The 25171-nt window shown below is 41.9% G+C and overlaps 1 protein-coding gene and 1 pseudogene across 1 annotated transcript in view; one reads left to right on the top strand and one right to left on the bottom strand.

Moving 5' to 3' along the window:
* PIP4K2A (phosphatidylinositol-5-phosphate 4-kinase type 2 alpha) overlaps positions 1-25171 on the bottom strand; it is a 185020-nt gene that overhangs the window by 155202 nt on the left and 4647 nt on the right. The window lies entirely within an intron of this gene.
* LOC112449417 (uncharacterized) lies at positions 17566-17671 on the top strand (annotated as a pseudogene).

Raw genomic sequence — 25171 nt, forward strand, 5'->3', positions numbered from 1 at the left:
TGAAGATATTACAGTAAATACCTTTGAATTATGTGAATTTTTCATAATCTATTTAAACAGGCCGCTGTGGTCATTAAAAGTCATGTTTTTGAAGTACTTTAATGGTAGTATAATACTACAGAAATAGAGCAGAGTACAAAACAACATGTAATTTTATAAAATAAGAATATATTGTAAAAAAAAAAAAAAAAAGCTGGAATAGGGATTTTCTCTCTAGATGGCAGAATGGTGAGTAATTTAATTATCATGCTTTAGGATTTTCTATCCTTTTACTAAATTTTCTCCAACAAGTATACATTATTTTTACAGCCATAAAAACAGTTACTTTTTCAGACAAACCCACATGTACCAGGAACTCAAGCATGCAATTGTAGTTAACTGCAGAGCCTTTATTAGCATCTTATATTAGAGAATATTTTTTTCCTTTCATCTTTCATAGTAAAAAGCCTACATATATGCCCCGACTTTTTCCATGGGCTAATACTGCATAACAAAGCACTCCAAAGCACAGTGGCCTAAAAGCACCAGTTTCGTCAGCTCACAATTCAAGGAGGGCTCTTCTCAGTACCCTAAGGTGACCCCACTCTGACTTCCGGGTCTTGGTGGCGGCTGTCAGCTAGAGGGCCTTCCTTCACCACGTCCCTCTTCATCATGGGAGAAGTCCAGCCAAGACCTCTTTTCCTGGCAGCTGATAGTCAAGAGGGCGAAACTGGGCTGCAGGTGCCCGGCATCACAAACCCCATATTCCACTGGTCACAGCAAGTCAGAAGGGCCAGATTCAGAGGGAAGAGCAGCAGACCCTGGATTGCAAGGACAGCAGCAGCGACGCAAGAAGGGGAGAGACCTGGGGGACCCACCTTATAGGCAGCCTGGACACACGCCCAGAAGAAACCCATTTCTAAAAGAGTCAGCCCTCGACTGCTGAGCAAGAAACACGACAGGCAAACTTTGTGTTTGGTGAAAGGCCGCTGTTCGGTTCCTGTTTTCTGCTGTTCTTATAAGAGATGCACTCTATTGAAAACATGTTGGCCCCTTCATCTGATAAAAATCACATTGCTTGCTGAAACTTAACTATTCCAAAAAAAATCACAGGGAAAAAAAAAAAAAAGAGGAAAAAACTCTACTTTCTGACCTTACTAATATTTGGCTAGAATGGGGACATATAGTATTCTAGGCTGGTTAGGTCATACAGTCTCTGTTTTCACTAACTTGGCCTAATCCTAACACAACAGCAGTTACAGGGAGCACACAAACAAAACCAGTGTACCTGTGTTCCAGCAGAACTTCTACGGACAACTGGGATTTGAATGTCATACCATTTTCACCTATCATGAAATATTCTTTTATTTTTTTTTAAACCATTCTTAGGTTTTATGTAGAAACCATGCTTGGCTCAAGGGCCATACAAAACAGGAATGGGGCCAGATTTGGCCCACAGGGTGTACTTTGCCAATCCCTGGGCTAGAGTTAATTCAAAAGATGTAATAAAAATGCCCAGAGAGGAAATGTTCTGCTGAGTACCTCACACACACAGCCACATGCGTTTCCTGTGTAGAACATTCAACCTGCAGCTACCAAATTTCTCTCTGCCCTCAAACTGCTCTACGGAAGCACCACTTTACCTTCTGTTTGACTTTTCGGATTACTTCAATTTTGTTTTGTTACCGACAACAGAAAGTGCTGTTTGTTTCCTTTGCCAGCCTTCCAGCCTCAAGTAAGCCCACATACTAGAAAATGCCAGCTACCTAAGAATTAGAAAACTACATATTCTGGTCGTTTTATTCGTAGTGTAGTGTTTTATTCAATTGGAAAAAAATGTTGATGATCACATTAACAGTATCCAGGAACCTTAAAAAAAGTGCAGGCAACAAGACACTTCTCAGTTTAGCTAAAAACATACAAAAGGAACAGAAAACGCTATTGGTGGTGGTGGTGGTGGCGGCTGCACCAAGCTGATAAGGACAGAGAGAAAGACAGCCTCTACGAAACGAAGGGTATCTGCTCTCATGTTAAGCCTAATTTGCAAACTCCTCATATTTGAATTTGGCTCGTAGTCTTTATTCAGTGATGACTCTAACTTGATGTTCGCTGGGGTCAACGGACCACATTAACCCTTGTTCGGAACACTTGGTCCTCTCCCCAGGCATCTGAAGAGGCACAGATGGTCTGATAGTCTTTAAATATGCATGATCTGCCTCTGAAAACACTGGCATCACCCCCGCCCCAGGAAACACGCAGCATCTCATCATCTCCCCGTTACCTGTGGTCCTTTTTTCACACAAGACTGATCTTTTGGATCCTTCAGCTTTTTTTGCGGGGGCCTAGCAAAGGCCATCTGTGATATCAAGGTGGGCGGGGGGGTTGGAGGGGAAGCTTATTTTACATGATAGTACAGTACAAATAAAAATGAGGAGACTTTATATTGGAACAAGTCAGTAACCTTATCCTATTCAGTCCCCAGCCTCTCACCAGGGGAGCTACGAGATGACAGGTTACTGTCTACGCCCTGGACTTTCCAAAGTGATGCTGATACCAGCACAGTCAAGGCTCTCCTTTAGGATCTTAATACAAGTCATGTTTTACACGTATACTTCATTACCTAGAGTTTGCTGTCCCATTTTAAGTCGCTGAAGAGACAGACTTCACACAGGGGGCATATTGACAGAGTTTTTCAAACACAGAGGCGGGACCAGTGCCTGGGGCCTGAGTCAGAGCCGGGTTTGCTCCTGACTCACCCCAACAGGGTCACTCAGCCAATTGGCTCTCTGGGCTGTTTTCTCAACCATCAAACATGAATGATGACCCATGCCCTGACCTCTCAGGGCTGTGTAAAGGTCAAAGCAGTGACAAAGGTACAGCTGCTTTGTAAATGTTAAAACAGAAGTTATTATCTTTTATCATAAACCTTCTTCCTCAAGTATCAACAAGTGAAGTTTTGTTCATTTCTGCAGGGGCTGGGAAAGAAGTCAGTTGAGCCTAGGTTTTTGTTTTGGTTTGCAAACACAGCTTTGTCTTTCCAGACTGAAGAGTACTTTTTGATTTTACTTTCTTCTCCTGTCTTTGAGTTGTTCCTCTTAACCCCTTCCAGTTCTCTGTAGCTCTCTACCAAACGGTGCACACGCACACACATGTAAGTGTGCTTATGGTTCAAAGCATAAGATCTTCAAGTATTTACAACTGTCCTAGAATCACCCCGTATTTCCTGTAGCTGTCATCAGCTACAACAGGCAGCACATCACCCAAACGCCCGCTAGAAACAGTATGAATAATCCTGAACTATAAGTGTGGAGCCCGGTAACTTGCTTTTATAATGTAGACTCTTTCTTTGTGCTGGTTCTAAATGCACTACTTCACAATTTTCTGTACACGCATGCGGTAGCAGACTGGCTTGCCCACTCCTTCAGTTTCAGATCTGGGGCAGATCATCTTTTGCTTCATCTTGCCCATTAATCTGCTGTTTCCCTATCTGTAAATGCTTAATCTCAAAACGTACATTCAGGCAATCTCTAAGAGAGCACAGACCGGGTCTTCTTTTGGTAAAAACCAGCATCAACATATGTGGTCTTAACAGTCGACACTGAGTATCCTTTGTCCCGCCCCTTGTTCCATCTCTCACAGCCAGACCCTTCACATCTTTTGCCAGAGAAAGGTGTTGAAATTTTTTTTCCTTTTAAATTAAACACTATGTCCCCATTTTCCCTCCCCCCACACCCCCACCCCTGACTCCTGGTATCTACTGATGTACTTTCTGACTATGAATTTGACTACTCTGGGTACCTCGTATAAATGGAATCAAAGACTATTTTCAAAACTTTTAAAGTCTCTCTCTCTGGCCTACCCCCCTGCCCCAGCTTACATCCAGTGTGTTTACGATTATTCTTTGAACGATACTTGCTTGGGTCATTAAACTCTTCTGTGTGCATACGCTTACAATAATATATATTATAATCATATATATATATGTTTATATATATATATCTACCAGCTCTCCTTATCCCTTTAAAGGTATTTCCTACCTCAAAAGGAAACCATATTAGTGAAACACCATTTATAGCTATCAGAAAACCAGAAGCTCCCTCCTAATATATACTACCAGCTCAAGCTCCCTGGTCCACAGACACCACAGTCCCCTGGGGCATCGTCCTGGGAAGCAGAGACACCTGCTGAAAACTGTTATGATGTCTCAGGCGGACGGCCAAGGGACCACTTGTAAAGTCCCCTCAACTTCTTGGAAAAAGTCTGGGGAAAAGCCCAGTCTATTACTGCTGTTTCCTAGCATTTCACCGCCCGGCCAAATCATTTCAAGTTGTACTCTGGTGGGTCCTTCGAGCATTTCTTACACCCGTCTTGCTCGCAGCTGTTTCTTTTTAGCCCAGCATGTACAGCTGCTTGACTGCTCGTATTGTCGGCTGTTTCGGCAAGTGTCCAGCCTAGTAAAACACTGGGTTAGGATGGATTACTTTCATGCTTGTGTGACAGATGCCAAGAAAAAAGCCCTCATTACTGGTGACATTCTTGTCATATCATGTCAACTATGGCAGATCAGCCATGGGTATGTTTTTTTCTGGAATACTAAGGTTTACATTTTCCTTAGGATTTTGATTCTTAAGGTTCTGCTTTCATTTGAAAGTGTTAAAAGATGTAGAATGAAAATGAAAAAGTATAATTACACAGCATAAGAGATTTTATGCCTGTAATTTTTAAGAGGGCTTTAACAGAGAATCTGTGCATATCCTTCAATTGACTTTATTTACCCAGTGATTTTATACTTAATATTGGGTCAAGTATTTACTGCTTTACAGGTAAACAGGCGGAATGGGTGAGGATATCAGTCTACCTCTCTGAATCATAATGTCAACTGTAATAAATTTCAGAAGACAAGTGAGTCATTAAAATAAAATTTTCCTTGTGAATTTTTGGTCATGAAACAGAATTGAAGCCTCAGGGTCAAGAAAGCTAAAAGTTGTACAAATAACGATATATAAAATTAGACACAAGGACAGATTGTTAGAGAACAGGGAATAGAGCCAATATTTTATATTAACTTGAAATGGAGTATAATCTTGAAAAATATTGAGTCACTATGTTGTACACCTGAAACTAATGTAATAATGTAAATCAACGATACATTAATGAAAAAGAAAAACAGAAAGAAAGTTAAAAGCTACCTAATCCTATCCCCCACCTGGTGCTGGCATTCCTGGATAAAGACAGACCTTGGGGGTAGCCATTGTCAGCTCCAACGTTGGTAACTGGACAGTATTCAGTCAGCAACTGTGTTCTTGGTCATCTGACACCAACAATAATTTTGTAACATGGTTTTGTAATAAATTAATTTTTATATATGAACGTAAGTAGGCTCAAGACCACTGTATCTCTCTGCCTCATTCTTGACCGAGGGGTGAGGGGTAGGCTTAAAGCTAGGGAATCAGGAAGGCTGCCCAAGCCCAGTCTGCCCGTGGGAGTTGCTCTGGGTGTGAATGTTTACACATCTTGTCTACCACCATGGGTAAAACTTTGAAATGTGCTGATCCAGCAGAGAGTCAGAGAATTTCAGGAATAAGAAACTCATTATTTCCCAGGCAGCTGACTGCATCATCCTTGGACAATTTGAACTCCTAGACAGTTGTTCTTATCTACTGCAGGAAATCTAATCAGCTCCGAGTATTACATCTTTTTTTGAAAATTAATTTTTATTGGAGTATAGTTACCTTACAATATTGTGTTAGTTTCTACTGTACAGCAAAATGAATCAGCCATACATGTACATACACATATACATGGGCTTCCCTGGTGGCTCAGATGGTAAAGAATCTGCCTGCAATGTGGGAGATGTGGGTTCGATCCCTGAGTCAGAAAGATCCTCTGGAAAAGGGAATGGCTACCCACTCCAGTATTCTTGCCTGGAGAATTCCAAGGACAGAGGAGCCTGGTGGGCTACAGTCCATGGGGTTGCAGAGAGTCAAATAAGACTAAGCGACTTTCACTTTCATATATATACATACACATATGCAAACACACATGCATGTAACTCCCTTTTGGACTTCCTTCCCATTCACGTCACCACAGAGCATTAAGTAAAGTTCCCAGTATGTTCTTATTAGTTACCTATTTTATACATAGTTTTATATCTTAATCAAACCCCACAAAGGAATGGAGGGAGAGGACACTGAACTCCTGGGTTCCTTTCAGAGACTTGAAAAGTGATATTAACAGGTGTAAAAAAGGACTATTTTCTTCCTGGCAGTTATCCTAGAGTAAACAGCCAATCAATAATTGAAGCCAGCAGCTCTTCTTTCTGTTGTAATCCATGAATAAAGGTCAGTGTGGTAATGAGTAGGTTTATACCATTTTAATATTTTAAATCTGAAAATGAATACAGTTCACATCTTATTAGAGACGAGTAAATGGGCCCACCAAAATTAAAATAATATGAAATATTCTTAAAGAAGAAAATTTTCTGACTACATTAAGGAAGCAATTTGAATAGAAAAATTTGAAATTGATCACATAACACAAAAGAGTTAAAACGTGCTATCAATAGGGAATAGGATTCTGTACATACTTAAGATGAAGGACTGCACCAAATCAACCTATACACAGTCTCAAATATCATGCACAAAGTTAAAAACCACCTTACAGCATTTATATATATATGTTTTCTGTTGTAGGGCTGGCATATGATGGGAAAACTGCACAGTCACAAAAAGCAGAAAGTGTTTTACTCACAAAAGCTATTTCCTATTTCCATTCAGTTCCTTACATATGTGCATGCCCAGAATCCAGAGCAAAAGATCTGGGCTTGTTATAATTTATCATACATCTCCAAATAATTAATTACAATCAAGACTTAGAATCAATAAAGGAATCACTTGAGGATTCATGTATTTATCTGTCTATATCTGTCTACAGCCTCTTCTCCTTTCTGGGCAAGGTTTTCCTTCTAGGAGAGTTCACAAAGCTGGGCTTGCAGGAACCTTTCAGGGGACTGCTGGGATGGGGATCCCCTGAGCTCCGGGTCCTTCCTTCCCCCTCCCTTCCCCCACTTGCTTCAGGCCTCTCCACCTAGAAATGTCAACAAGCCAATTGGTCTGCAATGTCACTGATCCCTCAGATGAAACACACACAGGCATTCCTCTGTGAATACCATGAAAAGTGCTTTGTGTCTGTGCCCAGGTGACTGCAGCTGTCCACACTGCCCACAACACTGTTCACTGGCCAGCATTCAGGATGGTGGCTATGATTCAGCTTAGCCCACCATCCTGGCCAACCTGCCCTCAGCCCGGTGACATGAAGCTTGTGCCCTCCTGCGTCCTTGTCATCTTCCCTCCTGCACTGTCTCCCAGGAGCTTAGAGGTCAAGAACTGGGAGTGCTTTTCTAGACCCGTTACTTTTTTCATCACATCTATATGTGACGGAACCTCAGGTTTCTTTTTCTTCTTTTCTAATAGGATTTTGAAAAATATTTTTATTTATTTATTTTTGGCTATGCTAGGTCTTTGTTGCTCCACGTGGGCTTTCTCTGGTTGTGGTGAGCTGGGGTGGGGGACTACTACCCAAGCTCAGGGGTCCCCACCCTAGCAGTCCCCGGAAGGGTTCCAGCAACCCCAGCCTTGTGAACTCTCCTAGAAGGAAAACCTTGCCCAGAAAGCAGAAGAGGGGGAGGCGGTTGTAGACAGACATATGGATAAACCCTTAAGTGATTCTTTCACTGAATCTCTAAGTTTAGGTTTTAGGCACGTGGGCTCAGTAGTTGTGGTGCACAGGCTTAGCTGCCTCGTGGCATGAGGGATCTTCCTAGACCAGGGATCGAACCCATTCCCCTGTGTTGGCAGGCAGATTCTTAACCACTGCACCAGCAGGAAAGTCCTGTCCTCCCTGCCCCAAGTTTCTCCTTATTCTCTCACACATTCTCCTCCTTCTCAGGATGACTGATTTCTGTCTCAGTGTATTTCTGTGTAGATGCATCGTCACAAGAGAAAGATGGTGCTGGGCTTTTATTTCCTCCAGAAGGACTTACAGAAATTTTTGGATACTGAGTTTTTAAAATTGTTTTACTCCTTACTTTTCACCATCAAATATGTCCCTACACCATCATTTGTGCAAAATACAAGTAGTCTAATACAGTATAGTGTATGCTAAACTGCTTCAGTCATGTCCGACTCTTTGCAGCCCTATGGATGGTAGCACCAGGCCCCTCTGTCCATGGAATTCTCCAGGCAAGAATATTGGAGTGGGTTGCCATTCCTTCTCCAGGGGATCTTCCCGACCCAGGGATTGAACACACACCTCTTATGGCTTCTGCTTGGCAGGCAGGTTCTTTACCACTGGTGCCACCTGGGACTTAGAACTGTTCCTTACTGATGTGTGCCCCACTCAGTGCTACAAAGGGTGAGGGGGCTTGTCCATGACTTGACTGCTGGATGTTATTTCCTGTGTTTTCAGCTGTGCGCTCCTGACAGAAGGGAAACCCAGTTCTCAGCAAATACTGGACCCACAGGGCTTTCGTAAGTGACTTGAGAACACACTTCAAAGCAGCACATCTCTAATGTCTCAGAAATGAGTGAGCTTTCTTTGTCACATTTCTAATAATTACTGGAAAGGAAGAGCTGCTGAAAGCATTTCAGAACTGGAGTCAAGACTAAATTCCTTGTAACTAGGGGGAAAAAAGTCACAAGTTCTATCTGGTTCTAACATTTTATGATTTTTGAGATGGAACCTAAGAAATGAAAAGAAGCTAATGAAAGAGGAGTATATCTGGAGTACCCCTCCATTCTTTCATTCACATAAGGGACTCTAAGACTCTCCTAAGACATGTGTATGGGGAAGGAGTGAGCAGACAATCTACTGGTGCAAGGAAAAAAAAAAGACCAGAGCATCAGTTTATGGTTCTTTTTACCTTAAAAGGAAAGAAATGCATCTTATATCAACATCAGCACCCTCATTTGGGTTTGCATGTTAGAGGGCCCTATGTTAGGCGTTTGGTTTATTTACAGTAGGATGTCATCTTTGTGGTTTTATTAAAAAAAAAAAGCAAAAACCTTTAAGCAATGAGGTGAAGAGTGACCACAAAAACATTTTGTACAAAATAGAGGTGTTATAGTTACTTTGTGGCAAAATACATAGAAGAATTTGTCCTAAATTTATTGACCTATTCTATGATCACAAGTGGGCTGGCAGATTTTTCTTTATTAGTGAGGTTACTAAATCAATCCCTTCAAGATAAAGATGAGGCTTTTAACCAGTGCAAGAAAATAGCTGCCTTTTGGAAAGAAACAACCATGCTATAGGGAAAACATTTTGAAAAGAGATGTGCTTCTGTATCTACAGAAAACTTACAAATACTTTCTAATCTCTTTTAACGTTTTCAATAAATACAAAAAGGTTTTTTATTTTGAACCCCCCATCTTTATTAATATAAACTCTAATACCTATGACCATAGAAATTTATCAGATAGGTTTTAACCAAAACTCTTGTATAGCTGGTAGATGGTTTGAAAATGAGAATCACTAGATAATAAAATTTTTCAATAATGTTTTTCATCCATTTGGATCAATAAATTTTTGTAAACTAACCTTTTTTTTTTTTTCAGCTATTCTAAGTTTTAAAAACAAACAGCAAAATAAGTTGAATGTAGGAAAAGACTTTCAAATTGCTTTACTGCAAAGAATTCACCACGATTTTTAAAAACAATAATATAAATTCATCCATAGTACCTTCATTAAAAAAAACAAACAAATACAACATGTTAATTTTATTTTTAACTGGAGCAAGTTCTTATCTGTTAAAATTTATTTTATCTTTAGTGCAGCCTTTTAAAACATTTGCATACTATAAAACATAAAATAATATAGTAGTACACATATGAAATGTGTAAATAAAAATTCAAATATGAAGGGCATATGCTCAGATTTTTTTCACTGATGTGGTCCAGAATAAAAACTTGGACACCTATTAAGTATGTGGTAACCATGCCAGATTATCTTTGTTTATTCTAAGCTCACAAAAAGTAACAACTTTTAGAATCATTATTTATTTAATCATTTCTTCAATATAGTCACTAAGACCTTTAATCAAAGGGTTTCCTGAGATAGCTATCCAAAGAAAATAATCTCTTGTATCAAGGAAGTATATCTATTTCATAAACAAAAATTTACAAGTTATTTCTGCCTTACCAAATTCAAGATGTAAAATATTTTTTCCACCCATCACATCTTAGTACATGTCTGGTTTTCCTAACCATGAAAGTACTGCAATGCATGGTGGGGGTGGGGAAATCAAGCTATAAAAAGATATAAGTAATCACAGACACAAAAAGATTAAGTTCAAACTAAGATCAAACATGCTGGACAGTGCGGCTAAAAAAGTTAAAAAAAAAGAAAAGGACAGAAATGGTATGGACCTAACAGAAGCAGAAGAGATTAAGAAGAGGTGGCAAGAATACACAGAAGAACTGTACAAAAAAGAGCTTCATGACCCAGATAATCACGATGGTGTAATCACTAACCTAGAGCCAGACATCCTGGAATGCCAAGTCAAGTGGGCCTTAGGAAGCATCACTACAAACAAAACTAGTGGAGGTGATGGGATTCCAGTTGAGCTATTCCAAATCCTAAAAGATGATGCTGTGAAAGTGCTGCACTCAATTTGTCAGCAAATTTGGAAAACTCAGCAGTGGCTGGAAAACTCACAGGACTGGAAAAGGTCAGTTTTCATTCCAATCCCAAAGAAAGGCAATGCCAAAGAATGCTCAAACTACCGCACAACTGCACTCATCTCACACGCTAGTAAAGTAATGCTCAAAATTCTCCAAGCCAGGCTTCAGCAATACATGAACTGTGAACTTCCAGATATTCAAGCTGGTTTTAGAAAAGGCAGAGGAACCAGAGATCAAATTGCCAACATCTGCTGGATCATTGAAAAAGCAAGAGAGTTCCAGAAAAACATCTATTTCTGCTTTATTGACTATGCCTGTGTCGATCACAATAAACTGGAAAATTATCAAAGAGATGGGAATACCAGACCACCTGACCTGCCTCTTGAGAAACCTATATGCAGGTCAGGAAGCAACAGTTAGAACTGGACATGGACAACAGACTGGTTCCAAACAGGAAAAGGAGTACATCAAGGCTGTATATTGTCACCCTGCTTGTTTAACTTATATGCAGAGTACATCATGAGAAACTCTGGGCTGGATGAAGCACAAGCTGGAATCAAGACTGCCAGGAGAAATATCAATAACCTCAGATATGCAGATGACACCACCCTTATGGCAGAAAGTGAAGAACTAAAGAGCCTCTTGATGAAAGTGAAAGAGGAGAGTGAAAAAGTTGGTTTAAAACTCAACATTCAGAAAACTAAGATCATAGCACCTGGTCCCATCACTTCATGGGAAATAGATGGGGAAACAGTGGAAAGAGTGTCAGACTTTATTTTTGGGGGCTCCAAAATCACTGCAGATGGTGATTGCAGCCATGAAATTAAAAGATGCTTACTCCTTGGAAGGAAAGTTATAACCAACCTAGATATCATATTAAAAAGCAGAGATATTACTTTGCCAAACAAGGTCCATCTAGTCAAGGCTATGGTTTTTCCAGTAGTCATGTATGGATGTGAGAGTTGGACTATAAAGAAAACTGAGTGCCCAATTGATGCTTTTGAACTGTGATGTTAGAGAAGACTCTTGAGAGTCCCTTGGACTGCAAGGAGATCCAACCAGTCCATCCTAAAGGAGATCAGTCCTGGGTGTTCATTGGAAGGACTGTTGTTGAAGCTGAAGCTCCAGTATTTTGGACACCTGATGCGAAGAGATGACTCTTTTGAAAAGACCCTGATGCTGGGAAAGATAGAGGGCAGGAGGAGAAGGGGACAACAGAGAATGAGATGGTTGGATGGCATCACCAACTCAATGGACATGAGTTTGGGTAAACTCCAGGAGTTGGTGATGGACGGGGAGGCCTGGTGTGCTGCGGTTCATGGGGTTGCAAAGAGTCGGACACAACTGAGCAACTGAACTGACCTGAACTGAATATTTTTAAAACTCACTGGCTACTTTCTTACTCAATATGCACTTCTCCATAGCACTTCATTCATCTCCATAAACATATTTAAGAATTACAACATATTTCAACATGCATATACATCTTACTTCATTTAACCCAAGTTTCACACTAATGAATAGTCAAATTATTTCCAATTTGTGTTTTACTATGAAAGATCTTTGTCTTGTTTTTTTTTTTAAAGGAAACACAGGCTAGATCTCTTCTCAGTATATCCAATAGTTTTAAGTAAATATTTCTAGCTTGTAACTTGTTATTTAGGACTATTCTACATACCATAAGAAAAGTTTTTTCTTCTTATGAATAACCAAGTTGAAATGAATTTTTAAATGTTCTTTTGCTTTGGAGATTCAGAAATGGGAATGAATTTGTTCTACAATAGTATTTTTGGCCACTCTGGCTAAGTGGAAGATAACAATTCCATTCAAAATATTACTGTGCACTAAAACTTTTTCAAACTCTTACAGAAAATTTTCACATGAGGAAACAATGTATTTTCTTTAGAACAGAAGGGGTATAAAAGATTTATATTCATAATTCTAAAAGTTCCCATTTTGAATTAATGAAAAATTGATATTGTTTATTTAACTGAAGTCACAGTGACTAGGTTCTCATTCAACACACGTCCCGAAGCCTATTCAGAAGAGTCTGTGACCCCTAACACATGAATTAAAGAGATTTCTTTAGTAAGATAGAATATCTTATGCTTTTTGTGTCAAGCATTTAATATTTTAAAATAGTAATAGGACAGAAATATTTCTCTTAGGTAATTGATCACTCAAGTTAAATATATATTACCATCTCTTATAAAAAGCCCTTAATTTTCTACTTAATTCAAGCTTTTAAAAAAATTCAATTAAGGTTCAATTTTTAAACAAATGTATTCTCCAGGGGCTAATTTTAAAGCCTGCATCCATCTGAAATAGTAATTTAGGCAGCCTGAAAATTGGCAACTGTAGCTGCTACTGTCACCATAAAACACATCCACAGGAAGTGGAAATCATGGTGATCTGGGTGGCTCTGGCTTCGAAGCTTCTCTTTCTTTCTATGAGTTCTGCCTTTGTTTCTTCAGTTTTCTTCAAAGTTCTCAGGAATTCTCCTTCAGTAAAAGGGAAGTGTTAGTTTTTCTATTGTGTAAAAGAGTTAGTTAAAACAGGAAATTTTATTATGTTATGAAAATACACAGTATACTCACTTACTTCTGCTGAAAGGAAAAACTACCTTGCTTTCTCCTTTCTAAATCCCAGTTATCTAAACAGAAGGGAGCTGGATGCTCACAGTTTAAACCGAGTGAAGCTTCAACCTCCCCTCCCCGGCCTAGCCAGGCGGCAGGTTGGCTGGAAGGTCAGCACAGGTGACTGATGTGTTTACATCAGATAAGGTGGGTCAGAGCTGAGCGGTGCACACAGACCCAAGCTGCGAGCCAATGACAGGACTACAGATGGGTGATACACACACACACACACACACACACACACACACACACACACACACACTGATTGTGGACTCTGGTAGACATCCATGATATCTTCTGGACAGATGCATCTGAATCAGCCATAGGTCAAGTCTGACATGAAGCAGCAAGTTTAAACAACAACAAATTCCTGACTAGGATACTTGGAGGCAAAGCGTTTTGTATGCCAATAAATGCCATTGGACTGGGCATGGCGTGCTGCAGTCCATAGGGTCACAAAGAGTTGGACACAACTGAGCAACTGAACTGAACTGAACTGAAGTGTGGTGCTGGAGAAGACTCTTGAAAGTCCCTTGGGCTGCAAGGAGATCCAACTAGTAAATACTAAAGGAAATCAACCCTGAATATCCATTGAAAGGACTGATTGTGAAGCTGAAGCTCCAATACTTTGGCCACCTGATGCGAAGAGCTGACTCTTTTGAAAAGACCCTGATGCTGGGAAAGGGCAGGAGGAGAAGGGGAAGACAGAGGATGAGGTGGTTGGATGGCATCACCGACTCAATGGACATGAGTTTGAGCAAGCTCCGGGGGATAGTGAAGGACAGGGAAACCTGGTGTGCTGCAGTCCATGGGTTGCAAAGAGTCAGACATGACTAAGCAGCTGAACAACAACAACACTCCTCTAAGCAGAGCTTGAAATGAATTTAAAGCATGCTCTTAAAATGACACATGTAAGGAAAATGGTATCATTTTACTCCAGTCTTTTTCTGCTCAACTTAGAAATACTCAGAGCAGGAGATGTGGGAAAGGGCTCTCACCCACACTGCTGGGACTATAAACTGGGTCAGGCTTCACAGGACGCACCCTGGCAAAATGGACCAAGAGCTTTAATGTATTCGTACCCTTTCATCAACTCCCTCAAAGGGGAATCTAAGGAGATCATCCAATATAAGGAGTTTTATATAAAGAAATGTTGATTGCAGCATTATTTATGGTAAAGAACTGGAACCAATATATAGACTATTAAAATTTCATTAGGCAATAATTAAAAATTGTCACCGTGAAGAACACAGTGATATGAGGAAATATATAGACAGTATAATCTCAGAGATTTTTCAAAAAGATATACAATGATTGCTTTTGGATAAAATGATCATGTTAATTCTTCACTATATTTGTCAGTATTTTTCAAACAGAAGATATAACATACATACACAAACATACATACATACACACATCTCTCCTCTTATTAGAATTTAAGTTTCACTGAAACCGTGAATGCATTTAGTGTGGGCGGCTGCGACCGGCGCACTTAGCACAGCCGAGAGGAGCTACCCCACGTCTGAGGTCAAGGGCAGAAGCCAGGAGGACCCCACGCCCGAGGGTCTGTACAAAAAACAACTTCACGACCTAGATAATCACGATGGTGTGATCACTGACCTAGAGCCAGACATCCTGGAATGTGAAGTCAAGTGGGCCTTAGAAAGCATCACTACGAACAAAGCTAGTGGAGGTGATGGAATTCCAGTTGAGCTATTTCAAATCCTGAAAGATGATGCTGTGAAAGTGCTGCACTCAATATGCCAGCAAATTTGGAAAACTCAGCAGTGACTGGAAAACTCACAGGACTGGAAAAGGTCAGTTTTCATTCCAATCCCAAAGAAAGGCAATGCCAAAGAATGCTCAAACTACCGCACAATTGCACTCATCTCACACACTAGTAAAGTAATGCTCAAAATTCTCCAAGCCAGGCTCCAGCAATACATGAACCGTGAACTTCCTGATATTCAGGCTGGTTTTAGATAAGGCAGAGGAACCAGAGACCAAATTGCCAACATCTGCTGGATCATGGAAAAAGCAAGAGAGTTCCAGAAAAACATCTATTTCTGCTTTATTGACTATGCCAAAGCCTTTGACTGTGTGGATCACAGCAAATGGTGGAAAATTCTGAAAGAGATGGGAATACCAGACCACCTGATCTGCCTCTTGAGAAATTTGTATGCAGGTCAGGAAGCAATAGTTAGAACTGGACATGGAACAACAGACTGGTTCCAAACAGGAAAAGGAGTACATCAAGGCTGTATATTGTCACCCTGCTTATTTAACTTATATGTAGAGTACATCATGAGAAATGCTGGGATGGAAGAAGCACAAGCTGGAATCAAGATTGCCAGGAGAAATATCAATAACCTCAGATATGCAGATGACACCACCCTTATGGCAGAAAGTGAAGAGGAACTAAAAAGCCTCTTGATGAAAGTGAAAGAGGAGAGTGAAAAAGTTGGCTTAAAACTCAACATTCAGAAAACGAAGATCATGGCATCTGGTCCCATCACTTCATGGGAAATAGATGGGGAAACAGTGGAAACAGTGTCAGACTTTATTTTGGGGGGCTCCAAAATCACTGCAGATGGTGACTGCAGCCATGAAATTAAAAGACGCTTACTCCTTGGAAGAAAAGTTATGACCAACCTAGATAGCATATTCAAAAGCAGAGACATTACTTTGCCAACAAAAGTCCGTCTAGTCAAGGCTATGGTTTTTCCTGTGGTCATGTATGCATGTGAGAGATGGACTGTGAAGAAAGCTAAGCGCTGAAGAATTGATGCTTTTGAACTGTGGTGTTGGAGAAGACTCTTGAGAGTCCCTTGGACTGCAAGGAGATCCAACCAGTCCATTCTGAAGGAGATCAGCCCTGGGATTTCTTTGGAAGGACTGATGCTAAAGCTGAAACTCCAGTACTTTGGCCACCTCATGCGAAGAGCTGACTCATTGGAAGAGACTCTGATGCTGGGAGGGATTGGGGGCAGGAGGAGAAGGGGACGACAGAGGATGAGATGGCTGGATGGCATCACTGACTCGATGGACGTGAGTCTGAGTGAATCCGGGAGTTGGTGATGGACAGGGAGGCCTGGCGTGCTGCAATTCATGGGGTCGCAAAGAGTCAGAAAGAAATGAGCGAATGAACTGAACTGAACTGAAACCATGAACAACTCTAGTTCACCTAAACAGACATAGGAAAAAAGAAGTTCCATATAACACAAAACAAAAATATTCACCATGGCCTATTTACTGGATCAAATCTTTACTGACATGTTTTAAATTTGTGAATATCTGATGCCAAAATTACAAAAGAAAAGTGAATAAGTCAAAGGGATATACTAGCTTATCCTAACCTATATTCTTCATTTAAAATGTCCCTTAAATTTTCTCCTATCCTCCTAATTTGGCTCAAGGTGCTCAAGAAAAAAAAAGTGCCTTCTGGATTTATCATAATTGTTCTGAACAGTTCTTTCTATGCCAGAGCATTTGAACTTTTCATCTGTGTGTAAGCAGAATACTTTACGAATGGGTTGAGTTTCAATGTTCCAAGCATTCATTTGGAAGGTGGCTGGCTGGCTGTTTTGATGTGGAAATATATTTCAATTCCTAATGGAGTAAAAGCCTGGGGTCTTGGTTCTATGAGGGAGGGGGTCAGTTGGAAAGAAAGTTTCTTCTCAGGCTCTGGGGCACAGAAAAAAGGTAGAGCATATTTTCTAAAAGGTAAAGCTGATTAGCAGCACAGTGGAACCAGTCCTTTGGGAGCATGGAAACATCAGGAGTCAGGGCAGATTTGTGAAAGATGCATGAACACCCCAGACATCTGGGGCCATGACAGACGGAGGGGGCAACGTGGTGGGGCTGGAGGAGAATTACTCAGGGAAATTCAAGAGTAAAGACATTGAGTTTCCACTTATTTGGATCGGTGTCTTGAAGTTTTTTAAGACTAGGAATAACTTGGTCTGCAAGGCTTCTGATACCATCCACACCTGGTTATCCCCGGAAATGAAACAATGACAGTGATGGTGTTTGTGTTTGGGAGTCGGGGGATTCCAATCTGGGCATGCAGGTGTGCAAGATAAACTGTAAGGACAAATCTTTCTATTTATACTGTGATAGATGTGTTCCTGAAAAACTTTATATTCTATTTACACACTTAATATAGATTTTAGGAAGGCCACTCAAAACCTGCAGAACGTGTCAAAAAATAAACTGCTAAAAGCCTTTCATACCCACCTTCAGAAGTGCTTAATTTCTAAGAAATACAGAAAGGACTTTATCTTTAAAAATCTTTCGCCTTTTACTAAAGATTTCCATGGAGAGAAACAATTTTGAGTCTTAAACCAATTTTTTGTAAGCCTTGCTTAATGCGAGGCTGAAAAAAAAAAAAAAATTCAACTGTGAAGATCACGTGATGGAAAGAATGTAAGGAACCACTGAGTCTATACAGACTAGAACCAAATGCACAAAAACTGGACAGAACCATGAAATTCATTCTTCCAACACTGAGGATCTAGCCACCTGAGTCAAGCAAAGAGCAAGGACCAGGGGACAGAGTGTCTCTGGCCCGCTGCCTTTGGTCATGTCAGGTAATTTTGCATCCTATTACCTGGAGGCATTAAACAGTAATGTGCCCAAAGAACAACTGGGTATGGACCAATTTCTGCCTCAAAGGCCATCACTCACCATCGTCCAAACTTGTGCAAACTACTTTGCACAATGCAAGCTTGCACATAGCAGAAAATCCTGCGTAATTATGCGTTTTCTGGAGTAGATTTAAATCTGTAAAGGAAACCCTGCTTTCTTTTCTTCTGTCCAGCCTAATCTCCACCTGAAGGCTTCCTCCAGGAATTCCTTAGGAATTCGACATGAAATTTGGGATGCCTGACCTGAGAAAAGCAGGAAGGCTGATGGCACACAGGCCACCTCTGTGTACATCAGAAGATGAGCTTTTTCTGTGAAGGCAAATTACAAAAAGTGAGCCTGGCTCTGACTGCTGCAGCCCTTGGCTGGGGGGGCATGTGGGCAGCTGTACTGCCCCTCCCATGCGGGCATCTCTGTGCGGGTTATGTGATGAGTGCCATCCAGGCTTCTCATCCTTGGGTCCATTAGTACAATACATACTGCTTTTCTCAATGTGCAGGTGGAAACAAAAACAAAGTATGTTTTTACAATTACTAACAGCACTAAGCTCTGATTGTTAGGGTGTCCAGCAACTTGCAGGCAGGATCTGAATATAACCAAGCTCAAAAGAATCAATGCAAACAGTAAGGAATTTAAACAGGAACACATGCGAGAGAATGGAAACCAAACTGTAAAACTAGAAGATGGGAAGCATAACAGCTCCTGAAGAAAGGTTCAGCAGGTCCCTAAAACGACACAGGTGCTTTATGCTCTTGTACACGCTTCTCAGACAGTAAAGAATCTGCCTGCAATATAGGAAACCCCGGTTCGATCCCTGGGTCAGGAAGATCCCCTGGAGAGGGGAATGGCAACTCACTTCAGTATTCTTGCCTGGAGAATCTCATGAACAGAGGAGCCTCATCCATGGGGTCGCAAACAGTCAAATACGACTTAAAGATTAAACAACAACAGCAACAACACACATCTTACTCTGCCTATAACCGTCCCCTCCAGCCTCTCTACCAGGTGAACTCCAACACATTTTTCAAAATCCAACTCACGTAGCACTAACTCTCCAGGGGCAGTTTATGAAGCCTTTGTCATCTGTAGATCTGTGCACACAGCCAGGGGAGAGGGGTCCCTCGCCCAGAAAGACTCCAAGGTTTGAGAATTGTCACTGTCCCTCCACCTAGGCACCAAACCTGCACTGTGGGAGACCCCATGGCCCCAGCTGGCTGCTCTGATGGCCACTGACTCTCTTCTTTGTCACTCCCCCTTTTTTTCACTGTTAAGAAATCTGAAATTAGGTGCAGGGAGACTAAAAGCCATCTGAATGGACTTGCACCTAGGGGCAAATAAGCATAGCTAATAAGCAAAGCAGCTGAGAAAAGACAATGTTGTTGGAGAAAAGATTCAGGAAAAGTCTTGCAAAGATTCAAGAGAAAGTGAGGAAGCAGACACTTTGGATCCTTGTCTACATGTGGCTCTCAGGGCCCTATGGTTCCAGGAGCTACCCCATCACCCCTCCCTGTTTTTTCCTCTAGCTAAGCTGATTTTCATGACTGTCATTTACAACCAAATAAACCTTGAAGGCAGTTTCATTAATTCACCAACTTAGCACCTTGTTTACATAATTACATGCCTATCTTCCCAGTAGGTCTATGAACTCCTTACAAGCAAAAAACCTGTCTTTTTCATACTTCTTCCTCTAAGGCCTTAAAGAAAACACCCCCCCCCCCAAAAAAAGTACCCTAGACTAATTACAGGTTATTAACAGAAGAACTTTAGATATGAAAATGACACTTTTTACAAAATAAAGTATATATTAGTTAAAACTAGACCATGAAACCACATCTCCTAGTTGTGGAGGTGGAATTTATTAAGATTGAAGATGTCAAATGCTGAATTATCTGTCAAATGCTGGATTTACCTATAAACTGTAAAGGTTTATGTAAACATCAAAATTGCAAATATAATCATTTCTACAAAAGAGCAATTTAAGTGCAGATAATATGGCTTCTTTTTGGCTAATAGCCCAGAAGGTAACCATTAATGTAATGGAGCATGAATGAAAGAGAATGATTTAGGTGCCCAAACTAGAAAACCCAGGGTCACCCTCAACGCCTTCCTATCCATTCCCTCATGCAGTTACCAAATCCAGCCAAGTCAACCTCCCAAACATCTCTGGAGACACCCTCTCTCGGCCACCAGGGAACTGCCCTGGTTCAGACTCTGGTTGCCTCTTACCTGGAGGACAACAATGACTTTCTCAGGGTCTCCTCTGGTGGCACTGAGTTACTGACCGATCCCTGGGGTGGACAGAGAAGCACCCAAGCACCCTGGGGTCTCTGACTTGACCCTCGCTTGTACCCTGGCCTTCCCTCTCTTTAGAAACTTTGATGCTGATTTCCATATCTGCTGATAAGGTGGAACTATCTGCCACTGAAAACAACTAAATATCCTGAATAAAATATACATTTTTAAAACATCTTCTTAAAGGCATCAAAGCACTGAGGAGGCAGGAGTTACCTTGCCAAAATCTGAGCGAATGAACATGGGATGCAAGAGCTGTCAGCTCCATGGGAGCCACTGCACTCTGAAGGCTTTGAGGGTCCCGTGGGTGAAGAGGAACAGAGGTCGGCGCCTAGAGCCCACCCAACGTGGGGATCTTACAGGAAACTCTCTCTCCATAAGGCCAGGATCCAAAAGGGTTACAGCCTCAGGGGAAAGGTGATCCCCAAATAAACCCATTCTAGCCCCATGGGACTACAGCCCAAACATATATCACTGCTGCTGCTGCTGCTAAGTCGCTTCAGTCGTGTCCGACTCTGTGCGACCCCATAGACGGTAGCCCACCAGGCTCCGCCGTCCCTGGGATTCTCCAGGCAAGAACACTGGCGTGGGTTGCCATTTCCTTCTCCAGTGCATGAAAGTGAAAAGTGAAAGGGAAGTCGCTCAGTCGTGTCTGACTCTTAGCGACTCCATGGACTGCAGCCCACCAGGCTCCTCGGTCCATGGGATTTTCCAGGCAAGAATACTGGAGTGGGGTGCCATTGCCTTCTCCGTATATCACTAGCAAGTCCAAAGAATCCCAAGCTCTGAGTTTAGTTTAAAATGGACTTGGTCCAGAGTGCTCCTAGCCACCTGGCAACAAGAACAATCCTCATTAGAGGGACACCCTTTCACCCTAAGACTCAAAAATCCTCCCCAAATATTGTCCAAATGAGCAGCTCATGGCGAAAATTACCAAGCGAACATGGGAAGGAGGCACTGTGACTAAGAACCAGCAGAAACGTAATACTGTAGAAAGATACCCAGGAAGATCCGAGACACTGGGATCATCACTGATTTCACAACGTTTGTAGAATCTTCAGTTTCACTTATGGATGGCATGCTTCTGAATGCTAGACCTTTTAGAGGCATATCGGAAGACATTAACAGAGTAGCCCCCAAGCTTTTTGGGACCAAGGATAGGTTTCGTCAAAGACAATTTTTTCCATGAGGTGGGCAGGATGGGGTGGCGAGGGGGTGGTTTCAGGATGATTCAAGCATATTACATTTATTGTGCACTTTATTTCTATTATTATATTAGCTCCACCTCAGATCATCAGGCACTATTAACGATCCTGGAGGCTGGGGACTCCTGCATTAACAGACTCCCACCACATGGGCTAGACCAGACATGACCTTGAAGTGCACTCTTCTACATATCGGGGTCTCAGACTGTTCAGCAGTGCTTTCGTGGTCTTCAGCACAGTTGAGTTGGTGATGTTCTGGGAGAGGCTGTTGACTCAGAACATTCTCCGGCATGTTCACAAGGCAAAGTTCTCCCCGGCAGCTGTGGACACAGGCTCCTTGATTTGTCATCAGCTTGTGGTTACCCCACATCTCTTATCAGCAGCTTGCAGGCAGGCCTCCCCCATGCCCCCGGGCATTGCTTAACACACTCAGCAAACTGCTCTAAACACTCTGCTCAGTCCTAGCAAAAATGGAGCTTGTGTGCTGATGAAAATCCATGGCGGAAGGGCTCCTGATACCCCTGTGGAGCACTCAGTGGCTCCACTCTTCATTCCACAGTACTTATTGGGCGCCTACTGCATACGAGCACCGTTCTGGATGTGGAAAGCAGCAGTGACAAGATCAAGTCTCAGATGCTGGAGAACTGAAGTTAACAGCTTCACAGTCCAGTCGGGGGAGAGAAATAATCAACATGTAAACAACTCCACTTCCCACAGTGTCAAGTGTCACGGAGAGACTAAGAGCCGTGTGAGAGCGGAGAGACTTCTCTAGATAAGGTCACAGACGCTCTAGGAGAGGGCAAGCCTTTAGCTGAGAAAGTAAAATGAGGAGCAGAGGCCCGCCATTCAGAGACTCAGGGAAGAACATTCCAGATGAAGAAGAAACACAGTGTGGAAGCTGAGGGGTGGGCTGCTCTGGGCTTGGTTTATTTAAGGAACAGAAAAAGACCAGTGTGGCTAGAAGGGAGAAGGCATAGGGGAAAGTTGGGACAAGGCGGGTAAGATCTCCAAGCCACTTGAAAAGTGTTCAGTTTTCTTTTCCTCTTTAAGTTTGTTTTTATTTTTTATTGAAGTATAACTGCTTTATAATGTTTTGTAAGTTTCAGGTGTGCAGCAAAGTGATCCAGTTAAATGTGCATAGGGCGGCCTCTGGAAGGTTTTCAGTGAAGAAGCGACAGGACACTGTTGACGTCTCAGAAAGATGAGCGACCTGCCATTGCTGTTGAGAACCTGATGGAGACAGGGCAGGGTGGCCAGAGGCAGACCTAAAGCCTCCCGTGTGTTCTAGAGGAAGAGAATTCAACTGGGGAGAGACAAATATGCAGAGTTAGGACTTGGAGTTGGGAGTCGCGAAGGCGGGGGTGAGGCAGAGAGAAGGATGGAGGTTGGTTCCTGGGTTTGGGGCTTGAGCACCTGGGTAGATGGTGTCTGTTGACTGAGATGAGGAAGAAACTGGATCAGGGCAGGTAGGACAGGGCAGGGAGAGGAAACGAAGAGTCCTAGTGGGGACGCATCTGAAGTGCCCATTGGGCATTCGGGTGAAGATATCGAATAAGACACTGAAGATGGAGCTGGCAGGGAGGTCAGAAGGGAAGATACACATTCCTCAGTTATTAGCATGGGAAGTCACAGGGCCAAATAAGGTCACACAGATGAAACACATTCTGAAGTTCTAGAAGCAGACACTGAGATCCTAGGGCATCTCAACATGGAGAGACTGCACGGGGAGAGGAGGAGCTCCATGAGGCACCTAGGGAGTGAAGGAAAACAATAAAAAAAAACAAAAGAAGATGGCCCCAAGAAGGAGCACCCCAGAGTAGGGAGCATTGTCCAATACAAAGTGAGACAACGATGGCAAAACAAGTCTTTCTCCAACTCAGTGGCCACCATCCATAGGTGGCTCTGGAGCACTTGATAGGCAAACCTGTTTTAAAACTTCCTATAAGATTTTTCATGAATAAATTTTACATATGCTATCTTCTTAGATGCTTTGAATAAAAGTAATGACTTTCTTTCTATTAAAGAAAAATTGTTTTCCTCCTTATGACTAGCCAATACCTAGTCAAAGCCTTTCGGAGAAGGCAATGGCACCCCACTCCAGTACTCTTGCCTGGAAAATCCCATGGACAGAGGAGCCTGGTGGGCTGCCGTTTATGGGGTTGCACAGAGTCGGACACGACTGAAGCGACTTAGCAGCAGCAGTAGCAGTCAAAGCCTTTAAGGCTAAAGAAGGAAAGAAAAGATCACTAAAGAGGGCAAGAAATTATTAGTTCTGGCCCCGGCCCAGCAGCACAGCTCCATGGTTAAGTGTACAGGGCTGAATCCCACCACCTCCTAGCACTATGATCTCAGCAGGGAATCATTCATACATGCCTGTTCCTACCATGTATGATTCTTCCCGCCTGCTCCATGCTCTCCTGGCTTTCCACCCCACACCACCTTCAACTTACTCTTGGAATGGTTCTTAACTGGGTTCTCCAAACCCCTGAAGTTGTCCATGGATAGAATTCAGCAGATCTGTGAAGGGTAGGATGTACCCTATCCATTTTCATTCATTTGTTCAAAAACATTAATCTGAGAAGGGATCCATAGCCTTCATTGGACTGCCATGGTGGGGGGGTGGGGGCGGTCCATGGCACACGCGCACGCCCACACACACACACACACACACACACAAAAGGAAACGTGAATAAAAGTATATACGGGGAAATAAGCTAGGAGGTAGTTTTTAAATGTCCTCAGATGATTCAAACACACAACAAATTTTTGAGAAGCACTTGTCTAATGCTGATTAATATGCTACCAGCCTAATGGCATCTGAATTTGTTCATTTTTAAGGTACAATTACTGCCAATTATAGTGCTCGTCTTTAAATACATTATCTTACTTGACCCCAAATAATCCTGTGAGATAGCCATCATCATCTCCATTGTAAGAATGAGTAAACTGAGGCGCAAGTGGAGAAACATTGATGGAGGCAGGACTTGAACCTAATCTGTCTGAGCACAAGACATTTGGCCAAATTGTCCCAATTCTCTTAAATTCCAAAATTTGTATTTCCAAAGGTATGTTGGCAGAATTAACTACTCTGGTTGACCACATTTTCTAATCAACATAAGGCAGGTTTTGTTTGTTTATTACAATTCTTGCTGTAGCAAAAATGTAGCAGACAATCCTGTCATAGAAAGAGAAATCCCTGTCTTGCTAAGGGCATCATTCTGAATATTCAAGTTCACTCTGAGGTAGTCAATGAACAGAGAAGAAAATGTATTCTGTCCTCAGGATATAATCCCAAGTTTTAGAGGGTATAAAAATATTTCCCTAATAATACATTTTGCATGTGTGTGCCTGGCATTATTCTTTTCTCTATAAAGTAAAGAGAAGAAAAAAAAATTGTCTGAGACTAGTTCTTCAATGAATGGTTATTTGGGTTCCATTCACGTTTGATCTATTGTCTAGCTCATTATGGTTTTCATTTAATTGCCTCATTCCATTCCATTTAGTCAACATTTCACAGTTACTCGTTTCACTTTTAAACCCGTTTCCTTCTTTTATCTTTTTCAGTGCCCAAATAGAAACCCGTGAACCTAAAAGGCATCACTATTTCGCAATACCATTGCAAGTCTAGGATCTTGATGAGAACATAACAAAGGCTACAGCGCTCAGCTCAGATAACGGCGTATTTGCCAAAACACACAAACATGGGGCCTGGGCACCAAGACACTCACTCAGCTCC

The sequence above is a fragment of the Bos taurus genome, chromosome 13 (assembly GCF_002263795.3).
Source record: "Bos taurus isolate L1 Dominette 01449 registration number 42190680 breed Hereford chromosome 13, ARS-UCD2.0, whole genome shotgun sequence".
Classification (NCBI taxonomy): domain Eukaryota; kingdom Metazoa; phylum Chordata; class Mammalia; order Artiodactyla; family Bovidae; genus Bos; species Bos taurus.